The sequence below is a fragment of the Apis mellifera genome, linkage group LG10, assembly GCF_003254395.2.
Source record: "Apis mellifera strain DH4 linkage group LG10, Amel_HAv3.1, whole genome shotgun sequence".
Lineage (NCBI taxonomy): Eukaryota > Metazoa > Arthropoda > Insecta > Hymenoptera > Apidae > Apis > Apis mellifera.
Window position 1 is genome coordinate 9768842 of NC_037647.1, and position 10883 is coordinate 9779724.

The following is a 10883-nucleotide window of genomic DNA, read 5'->3' on the forward strand; positions in this document are numbered from 1 at the left end:
AGCCTACGCACCCCAGGCGCCACTGCTCCCACCCCGCCCCACCCCTCGCCCCCCTCGCTGGCCCAGCCTTCCAGCGACCGCCGCCGCCGCCGCCGCCACCGAGCTCCAAACCTACCGCTGCCACCGAGCTCCAAACCTACCGCTGCGAGCTTGGCTGCCGTTTTCACGCCGCGACCGCCGCACCAACCACCGACCACGACCACGACGACGATGCTTCTTTTAAATCTTCTTCTTCTTCTTCGAAAGCCTGTGCGTCCATCGATTTTTCCCTTTCTTCGAAACGGTGCGATTTTCGAAAACGAGATACGTCGTTATATATCGTTTCTCTAGTTCCTTTTTCTCTATTTCATTTCTATTTCTCGATCAGAGAGGAAAAGCGCAACAGGTTTTTAATTTTATAGAACGACTACGTCCGATTCTACTATATACATCCCGTGCGTGTTTCGTTTCAAGAGGAGAGAGAGAGAGTTGAAAGGGTTTCGGTGACAATCGGTCACCTCACGCACCCACCGTCTCTCGCGTATACCAAGCACACGGTGCAACAGGTGCAACGGTGGACGAGCGTCGGCACCGATCGCACCGCGACCCTCTCCTCCTCCTCCTCGTGTCCTCCTCCTCCTTCTCTTCCTCCTCTGAGGAGGAGGAGGCGAGAAGGTGGACGCGTTAGATGGAAACGGAAACGGATCGCCGTCGTGTCTCGCAACAGGTTCGCGGAGGGGTGTGATTAATTAGCTCGAAAGAAAATCGGAGGGGGTGGTATCGGTGCGCGAGGAATAAAAAAGCCTGCGTCTCGCTGTGGGCGAGGCGATGGAATGGCACGAGGGAGGGAGGGAGGGAGAGAGAGGACGAGGTTTAGTACATTTAAATGAGAGCCACAGGTAGCAGCATTATGCAGTACGTGCCAGCCACCCCTCGGGAGGGGCGAGTTAGATCATCGTGCGCCCGAGATCTCTCCCCGTGTCGTACCGTTTTCGACTATCCCAGCTGGCTTTGCGCCTTCGCACCTGTGGCCGCAGCAGTACACATCCAGCACCCAAACGTTTTCCCTTCTCCTTTTCCTTCTTCTTCTTTTCTCGCGTTCGAGAAGAAACGAATCTTCTCCCCCGGAAGAAGAGGACGATGCCTTCTGATTCCTTCCTAAGTATAGCTAAGGGGCCCCGAAGCTAGGAATTTCGTGGGCACCGCCGATGCCAATTATTCCCCCGGCTCTCTGTCATTTACGCGGCCCTCTGTCATTACACGAGAGGCCCTCCGAATTACCAGCGTTTTTAACGGCATTATCGCTTCCTTGCCAACTTTATTACACGCGCTGCATTCGTTTTTCGCGCCATCCTTCCTTCTCCTTTCGATCGAGAATCGAAATATTTGCTTAGGCCAACTTTATTACACGCGCTGCATTCGTTTTTCGCGCCGTCCTTCCTTCTCCTTTCTTTCGATCGAGAATCGAAATATTTGCTCAGGCATTTGCCAACTTTATTACACGCGCTGCATTCGTTTTTCGCGCCGTCCTTCCTTCTCCTTTCGATCGAGAATTGAAATATTTGCTCAGGATCACGTGGACAGGTAGGGAAAGCAATGTTTTCCTCGCAAAGGGTGAAAAGCCAGGCACTGCGAATCCGAGGAGGGAAGGAAGAATGCGAACGACCGCTGCTGCTACCTGAACGCTCGCTCGCTTGCATAATTTAGCCTCTCCTTTCTGACCCGGCTACCCTAGGGAGCCCTCTCTCCCCCCTTCCTCTGACTGCACCTCGTGGGGTGCGAAAACATTTGTGAAAAACAGAACCGGAGGGAATCGAATCCTCCTCCTCCTCCTCCTCCTGTTCCGCGGCTCGAGAAATCCGACCGCTCGTCAAATTTGGAGGATAGAAATGGAAAGGAAGAGATATCTTGTTCCCGAATGTTGTTTCGACGAGGTGAAACGGGGACTCGTTATCTGCTACGTTTTCGCGAGAGAAAAACTCGAGAGAGGGATATCTGAAACGAAGCATTTAGAGCGTGCGGTAGGTCGTAGGAATCGTAAAAAGAAGGAGGAAAAAAAGATGTTGGCGCTGAACCCTTGAATGAAGGACGCGAACCGGAGTAATTTGCTCGCCTTTATGCCTCGGAATGAATATTTTAATATTTTAATACGAAATACGTCGAGGGATTCTATGACCCCCGATATCTTCTTCTTCCTCCTCCTTCTTTCTCTTTCTTTTTCTTCCCCCTCCCTCCTTCTTCTTTCGAGAATCGAAAAGAATCAGAAAAATCGAAGGGAAAAGGAATTAAATAGGGAGAGAAATACAGAGAGATGTAGAATTTTAGTCGCACGGTTTAACGAAGAGATCGTTCGATAGGTGGCAGCAGCGCGCAGCTTCTTTTCAAGGGGGTTACTCGAAAAATTGCTCGAGCAACCCCGCTGCTCGAGTCCCAGGTATATACACGATTCGCAGAGAATACACGGCGGCGAGAGGATCGATGGTAACCGTGCTGCCATCGCGTGGAAGTCGGCCAAACTATTCCATCTCCTGCTCGAAGAAGAGAGCCGATGGTAACTAAAGTTAGACGGTGTCGATCGAAGGAACGCTTCGAACAAAGAGAAAAAGAAAAAGAATGTTGAAGAAGTATAAATATATTCGCAAAGATGAGAGAAAAAAGGGAAAGGGATAATACGAAATGGATATACGAGAAGAGAAACTAAAAAGATACAAACGATACGCTTCGACCTTTCTCTCTCTCTCTCTCTCTCTCTCTCGTAGTTACACACCGGAGGAGAAATTGATGACACGCGCGTGGAACGATGCGGCGAGTGCGAAGAAATATGTCAACGGTGGAGGGGAGAGAAAAGACAATGGTTTTATTTACAGCCAGGAATTCGTGACCCGAATTTAGACGATTTCCATCGACGAACGGATACGAGCCATTCTCGGCCTCCTCGAAAACTTGGCCGAAACTCGCTAATTCCCCACCGAGAATGGAAAATAAGTCGGAGTGTATCCTCGTCGAGGAGCCCTTCGACAGGGATATTGGATTAGGATCGATAATCTAAACTCGACAGCCGATTACGATCGATATAACGCGAATCTGCATCCTGCAAACTTCCTCGACGAGGTGACGCGCGACACGATTATCGTTTTCGTTCCGATATTCCGTTATCTCTCTCCTCGAGCTGTAAGCAAAGTTCGAATTCCAAGCGGAATTTTACCCGCGATATCATCGATTGTCGTAAGTAATCTATTTGCTTTTTCGCTTTAAATAAACTCATTTTCGAAAGGAATAAAAGTAATCGAGTAATCGAAATGCGTTCGACAGGAAACCGGCACATTTTTACGCGCGACAAACTCTCCGTTCCGCTTCGAAGGAACGAGAGGAAAATTCCTCTCTGGAGAAGGGAGGGGAGAAAAGAAGGATAGAGAGAGAGGACTCGAGACGAAAAACGCGAAGCGAACCCCCTCGGGGCTGGTTGGTTCCTCTTCTGCTTCGGCCGCTGCTCCTACCTCCTCCTCCTCCTCCTGCTTCTCTCCGTCGCGCAACGAAACGGCAGGAAGGGTCCAAAGTTTCGCGAGATAACGATCGAAGCCTGAAATATGCACCACGCCAATTTGCCGATCAAAATTATTATTAAGAGGTACCTCTCTCTGGCCTGGAAGAAGAGAGGAGGAGGAGGAGGAGGAGAGATGAAACGCCCTACCACACCGCCGCCGTGGCGGCTCCTTCTCTCTTTTTTTGCACCGTCAGGCTGTAATATTCGATGTGCGAAAATCGGAAAGGCGATGGAGGGAAGATGGTCGATCGGAAAGGATGGAGAGGAAAGGAACGTGCCCGTGTTCCGGAAAAAGACGACTCCTTCTCTACTTCACCGCTATCCGTATCATCCATCCCTGCCTGCTGAAATATATATAGTATAAACCTTGGAGGAACAAAGTTGGAGGAGGAAGGAGAAGAAGGAAGGAAGGAAGGAAGGAAAGGGGTGCATTCGAGGAGGCTAAGAAGAGACCGAGATACTCTGGAGGCTAAGCCTGTAATCACGAGATTGCCAGGAGCTACTGCAGCCGATTGTTATCTTGTATCTACACCCACCACTTTATCGCCGGCCATCTTATTACCTTGGACATATTGACGTCACGCACGTACACCGACGAGGAGAACCCTCCTTCATCCCTGTGCGAGGGGTGAAACAACCAAGAACGGCCGTCGCTTTCTTACCCCCTTCTTCTCCACAACGATCGTTTTCTCCATCGTCGAATTAAAAAATCTCTCGCCATATATCTATCGAAATCATCCTCGAAATCGATTACGTCGATCGCGTAGAGATACGCGGCCTCGAGATTCAGATTACGTAAATCGAATTCCCCATGATAATTCTCGACCGTGCGTCGCGATCATCACGCGAGGAAACGAAAAGAACGAGTCCGACTAATCATCGACCGCGGCCAGGGACGATAAATTCCAACGATCGCGAGTCGTTATTACGATCCGATGATGCTAGATAATACCCTCGATCCGATTTTTCAAACCGTGCCCGCTTCTTCTCTCCACTCTCGTTCCACTCGCTTGCACCACACGCTCGCCACGTTTCGAAAACAAAGATGTAAACTTTTGTCAACAACCGAACGTTTCGCTCGCCTAAAATTGCTCGTTATCTTGCCAGTAGCGAGCAGGAGAGAGGGGCGGAACGGAAGAGGAGCGTGGCCATCGTTGGCCATCCTTGGACGCGGTATATTTACAACGGTATGCGTAGGACGAGTTGGCTGGATGCCAGAAAAGTGTAGGGAGACGAGGGGGGAGGGGAGGTCGGTAAGAATCGGGAAGGGAACGGGCACGCACGCGTGAGTTACACGTTAATAACGTGGATCGTTCGTTCCATCGAGTCGACTTCCGCGAGTCCGAGCGCTCGTTTCAACGTTTACCGCGTTTACGCGTTAACCTGCGCCCGCGAGACACGAACGGATCGTAAAAACGATTAGATTCCGATCTGTCCGGCTGGATCGCGCGATGCATGCTCCAACGATTCCCCGGTAAAGTTAGTTTTTCGAAGTACAGTCCGCAGACCGATTATTTAGATAGCATCTCGTTGTTGACTCTCTCTCTCTCTCTCTCTCTCTTTCTTATCTCGTGTTCGCTCGTATTCTTTTTTGTCCTCTTCGGACAAGCTACATCGACTAATATATATATATATATACATCAAAGGACGCACATACACACGATTCATATATAAAGATAGTTTTTTCGATACTTTTCCAAGATGGATAAATAGGATGTTTCTAGGAAGAGAGGCTTGGTTTCGAGATGAGAAGAAGGTTAGAGGGAGAGGGGAGGGGGAAAGGACGCACGAGGGTACACGAGCGCGACTCTTGTAAGACTCTGTGGTGCGTGGGTGGACAGAGGACAAAGTGGTCGTGCACGATGCAGGGCAGGCGGAGACGAGAGATCTCGTCTTCGCGAAGCGACAAAACGATCGTCGTCGAATCGATCATCTTTTTCTCGATCGATCGAATTTCGCAGGGAAACCGCGTCGCGGAAAAGGAGGGATCGCGAAAGGGAAGGTTGGAGGCGAAACGCGGAATCGGTGTCGGACAGGCGAGAAAGAAGCGTGGAAGAGCCGGGGATAAGAGTTGGAGTGGAGAAGGGACGAGGGCGGAAAGAAGGAATTCACGAACTACAAAATGCAATTATCGGCATTTGTCCGCGGGGTATCACGATCCATCGAGGCTGTACCTGGCTTCGAGAGTGGGTGGCGAAGCTTCTGTACCGGGTGTGTAATCTATCGTCGATGAAACCTGCCATTTCCTCGCGCCGCAACCTCCCTCCTTCCCTCTCCAACCTTGAAATCGAACAACTTTGTCGCGTTTCCACCAACTCACCACGTGAAAAATTTGACTATTCACCAACATCAATCCACCTGGTGAAAAATTTACCAATATCTTTTTAATATCGAAGAAAGCAAGAGATTTCGTCGTTTATCCACCAAATTTGAAATACGATAAATTTCGTCGCATTTCCACCTGATGAAAAATTTGTCAATCTTTTTAATGCCGAAGAAAACAAGAGATTTTTCATTTATCCAATAAATTTGAAATACCATATACTTTGTCGCGTTTCCATCCTCCACCATCAACTCACCAAAAGTGAATATGAAAAATTTGACTATTCGTCAACACTAATCCACCTGGTGAAAAATTTACCAATATCTTTTTGAGAAAAAATTTGCCGAAGAAAACAAGAAATTTCTTTACTTATCTATAAAATTTGAAATACCATAAACTTTGTTATATCCATCACTATAATTCTGATGAAAAATTTTCCACTATCTTTTTAATATCGAAGAAAGCAAGAGATGTCTTCGTTTATCCACCAAATTTGAAATACCATAAATTTTTTCCAGTACCACCATCTCATGAAAAATTTGCCAATTATTTTTTAATATCGAGAAAAGCAAGAAATTTCTTTGTTTATCCATCAAATTTGAAATATTATATAATAATAAATTTTGTTTCGTCCATCACTATAATCCATTTGATGAAAAATTTGACACTGTCTTTTTAATATTGAGGAAAGCAAGAAATTTCTTTGTTTATCCACCATATTTGAAATATGATAAATTTCGTCGCGTTTCCACCAATCCACCTGATTAAAAATTTGCCAATATCTTTTTAATACCGAAGAAAGCAAGAGATTTCTTCGTTTATCTACCAAATTTGAAATATGATAAACTTTGTTTCGTCCATCACTATATATACAATCCATTTGGTGAAAAATTTGCTAATAATTTTTTAATACAGAAAAAAGCAAGAGATTTCTTTGTTTATCCACCAAATTTGAAAAATTTGCCACTATCTTTTTAATATCGAAGAAAGCAAGAGATTTCTTCGTTTATCCAACAAATTTGAAATACGATAAACTTTGTTGCATCTATCACTATGATCCATCTGATGAAATATTTGCCAATAATTTTTTAATACAGAAAAAAGCAAGAGATTTCCTCGTATTTCCTTTATCCAGCAAATTTGAAATACGATAAACTTTATTACATTTTCATTATCATCAACCCGCCTCGTGAAAAATTTGCCTATTCAGCGAATTTGAAATACGATAAATTTCAACACTGATGAAAAATTTACCAATATCTTTTTAATATTGAAGAAAGCAAGAGACTTCTTCATTTATCCAACAAATTTGAAATAAACTCTATCGCGTCCATCACTATGATCTGGTGAAAAATTCTTTTTAATAGGAAAGCAAGAGATTTCTTCGTTCATCTACCGAACTTGAAATACGATATGAACACGCGTTCCGTTCCATCCAACGTGATAAACGAAAAAGAAGGCATCTTCGATTAACGAGCACCCCTCCCCTCTTCCCTTTAACAGTAATAATCGCTGGACGATTCCTGGTTACCCTGTTCTCTCGAGTTCACGAGCACACTGTATGCCGTCAATTGACGACAACCCCGTTTCAAATTGCAATTGCCAGGTTTCGAGGGCCCAGGTTGTTGGAGAATCAAGCTGGCCGGCTACCATCTAATAGGAACTAATTCGAGACGAATCCACCCAGACGAGAATTATGGCGGCGAAAGAATTTAGGATTAATAATTTAGCGCGTCGCGAGCTGCATGCCGAGAGCTGCATCCTCGCCCTCCCCCCCTCCCTCTCTCTCTATACACGGCGTCGAAAAACACGTTCGAGGAGCCAAAGTACGAGGAAACTATCTCTCGAAAAGATTCGTTTCTTTTCGAAGCGCAACAGGTTTCCACGCAACTACTTCTTCCTCCTCCTCCTCCTCCTCTTCTAACTTTGACCTTCGAACCGCCTATTCGATACTCTTCGACGCCAACATGAGGGAACGCAAAGCAGTAGTCGTAACAACTTTATTACGCGGAAATTTTTACCCCTTCCTGCGAAGAGAGCACGCTCGAAACTGCACTATCTCGAAGCGAGTCGGAGAAATAATAATCGAGATCGAGAGTCACCGAGATTTTTTTCGACACCCCGTATAGGAGGCGCAGCTTAGGTACGAAGCCCGGTAGCCCAGGGCCATAAGGTCGGCCCACCTCTACACCCTCGCCTTCCTCTACACGCATTCGACGGAAAAAAGAGCAGCGAGAGGAAGGATCGGCGAGGGGGGAGACAAGGAGGAAGGAAGGAAGAGCGGGGTGGGCAGGTGAGAAAGGGAGAGGCAGAGGAGAGATCGAGCACATGCGACTTACACGCGGTCTATACTTTCGTCCCTATGGTATCTGTATCTCAATTCTGACGCCACACGAAGAAGAAGAAGAAGAAGAAGAAGAGGAGGAGGAGGAGGAAGAAGAAGAAGAAATCGGTAGGCGGAAAAAGAGAGAGAGAGAGGGGTCCCTGCGTTGTGTCGGAGCTGACTCCGTAATTTTCTAATTATATACTCCAAAATAATTGGTTATTATCCCCCTGGCGTACGCGGCTCTGTGTGCGCGCGTGCGTGTGCGCTGCGATGCTGCGCCGGATCGCGAATCCAACTACGTAGGCTCGAGCCTAAAGGGAATCACGAGCCTTCTTCTCCTCTTCCTCCTCTTCTTCTTCTTCTTCTTCTCGCGTTTGAATTTTTCCCTTCCCTTCGCTTTTCGAAAACCGACGTTTCTTTTTCAACCACCTCCCTCGATCGATCGAGAATCTCTCACTTCCTATTCCGCTCCTATATTCCCGTGTCTCGTCACGAAGGGATAAAAATCAAAGGTTTGGAAAGGAAGGGCGCGCAATTAATCTCTCTCGAGCGAGAATTTCGAGGAGGTTAAAGAGGCGTCATCCCGGATGCGAAGGGGGGGAGGGAGGGAGAGGGAGAGACACGGATCCTCGACGATAAATTAGCGTCGAATTCATGAGTTTTCGTCGGTAGCAACGGTAGTCGTTCGAGGACAAAACGATAGTCATCTCCTTTCACGAAGGGTCGAGGAAAGATTCACGAGTAAGCGATGCCTCACCCTAATTTGCCGGGGCATAGGCCGACGGATGCGTGGGGGGGAGGAGGGGAGGAGGGCCGAGGGTATTAATAAAAACGCTGAGAAATAGCTCGCGCAATATCTTCGAATCGCTTTTCCTATCGATATATATCGATATTTTTCTGCCGCGAGATTCGTCCGCCGCGATACCACACAGCCCCGAGACATTCCACCGGTTAAATATGCGCCCCTGTCGATCCAGCCACTCGAGTCCTACGTTTACAAGCGCCGCACCGCTTTTATTATCGATGCGAGCGATACAGCGACCTCGGTGTCGCGGATTTCTATTCCCTTTTCGACTCCCGTCCGATCAAAAAGAAGAAGAACTACGTAGAGAAGAAGAAGAAGAAGAAGGATCGATGGATGAATAAAGAGGAACGAGTTCGAGATTCGAGGTTTAAATTTTCGCGATCGAGCAATGAATCTTCGAACCTTCCATCTTTCGAGGAAGAAGAGAAGAAGAGAGGAGAGGAGAGGAAACGTTCTTCCCTTTGACCCGTCCAGAAAACTTTTTACCTTTGACGAGACGGGGCGGGACGACGACGGGTAAGAATCATCGGTAAGAATCGAAGGAGGAGGAAGAAACGGGGGGCCGTTAGTCTCGAACCGATGACATTAGTTCGCATTAGTGCGCGTTTGTTTACGTGTATCGGGGGCCGATCGGAGGATAGATCGAGGCGGGGATCGAACGGGGCGACCGGCTAAATGGAAAAATTATGCTCGCCCAAACCTCGCGTCCCTTAAAATTCATGAACATCTGGAAAGGAAAGATTCCCATCGTTCGACCCCTTCCCTCCCTCTCTCTCTCTCTCTCTTTTCCTTTCCTCTAAACTCGCGATTCGCGTTGCAACAAATCGTGACTGAAAATAGATTATGTAGAGTTAATTCGCTGTCAAAATTCAGAGGACGACTCCACGAGACATTCGACTCGACTGCGATAAACAATAGAGAAACAGAGACAGACAGAGAGAGACAGAAAGAGAGGAGAGAGAAAACAGGAAGACAGAAACGGAAGGCGTGATTTGGGAAGAAGGCTCGAGAGAGGGGTGAAAAGTGGACGGCGTCGCGGAGAGGCCCGATTTGGTTGGAAATCAAAAGGGCCGGGGCTGTCGGCGGGGGTTGATGCATATGGAAGGCTCTCCTCTCGTCAAAAGGTCGTCGAGTCGTTGGTCGTTCGAGTGTCGAAAGGTTATCTCTCCTCCTCGTGGCGGACGCGCGGCCTGTGTCGGACATCGAGGTCGCTCCCCCTCCTCTCCCTCCTCCTCCTCCTCTCCTAGAGACACGAAATGAAATTCAATCTTTGACTACCACGGATTTGCATACTTTCCCCGGTTCGAAAGCGGCGGCGGCGGCGACTGTCAACGCATAAACACGGCATTACCATAAAGGGGATCCATATCCCAGGCGAGAACGCCGATTTTTCGGGGCGAAATGCGGAGCGCCGGTCAATCTATTCCCCGTCCGCGCATCGCCCTCTCATTCTCATTCGCCGATCTCTCCCGATCCGACCGATAAACGGCCACCTCCCCCCCTCTTCCTCCTTTTTAGAGAAGACAAGAGAAGAGCGAGCCTATTCCTCGAGACAAATGGAACGCTCGATGAGTCGAAAGGAGGAAGAGAAGAACGGTGAACGTGGCAATTCCTGTTACGAGGAGGGAGTTTAACGCGTTCGAAGAAGGTTAAGGCGGAAGGAAGGAAGGAAGGAAGGAAGAAAGGAGGGAGACGAGAGGGAAAAGAGAGGAGGAGGAGAGAGAGAGAGGAATGGTGGGTCGTTTCCAACGGATGATGAAGTGGCCCTCTTGTTATCCCTAAATACCACGCGCGGCTCATGAGCAAACACCGACCGCGGTGAGACTGCCCGCCGGTTAACACCGTCGGTCCCTATGGGGCCCCATAAGACCCGCGCCTTAGGGGGGCCGGAGCCCCCACTGGCTTC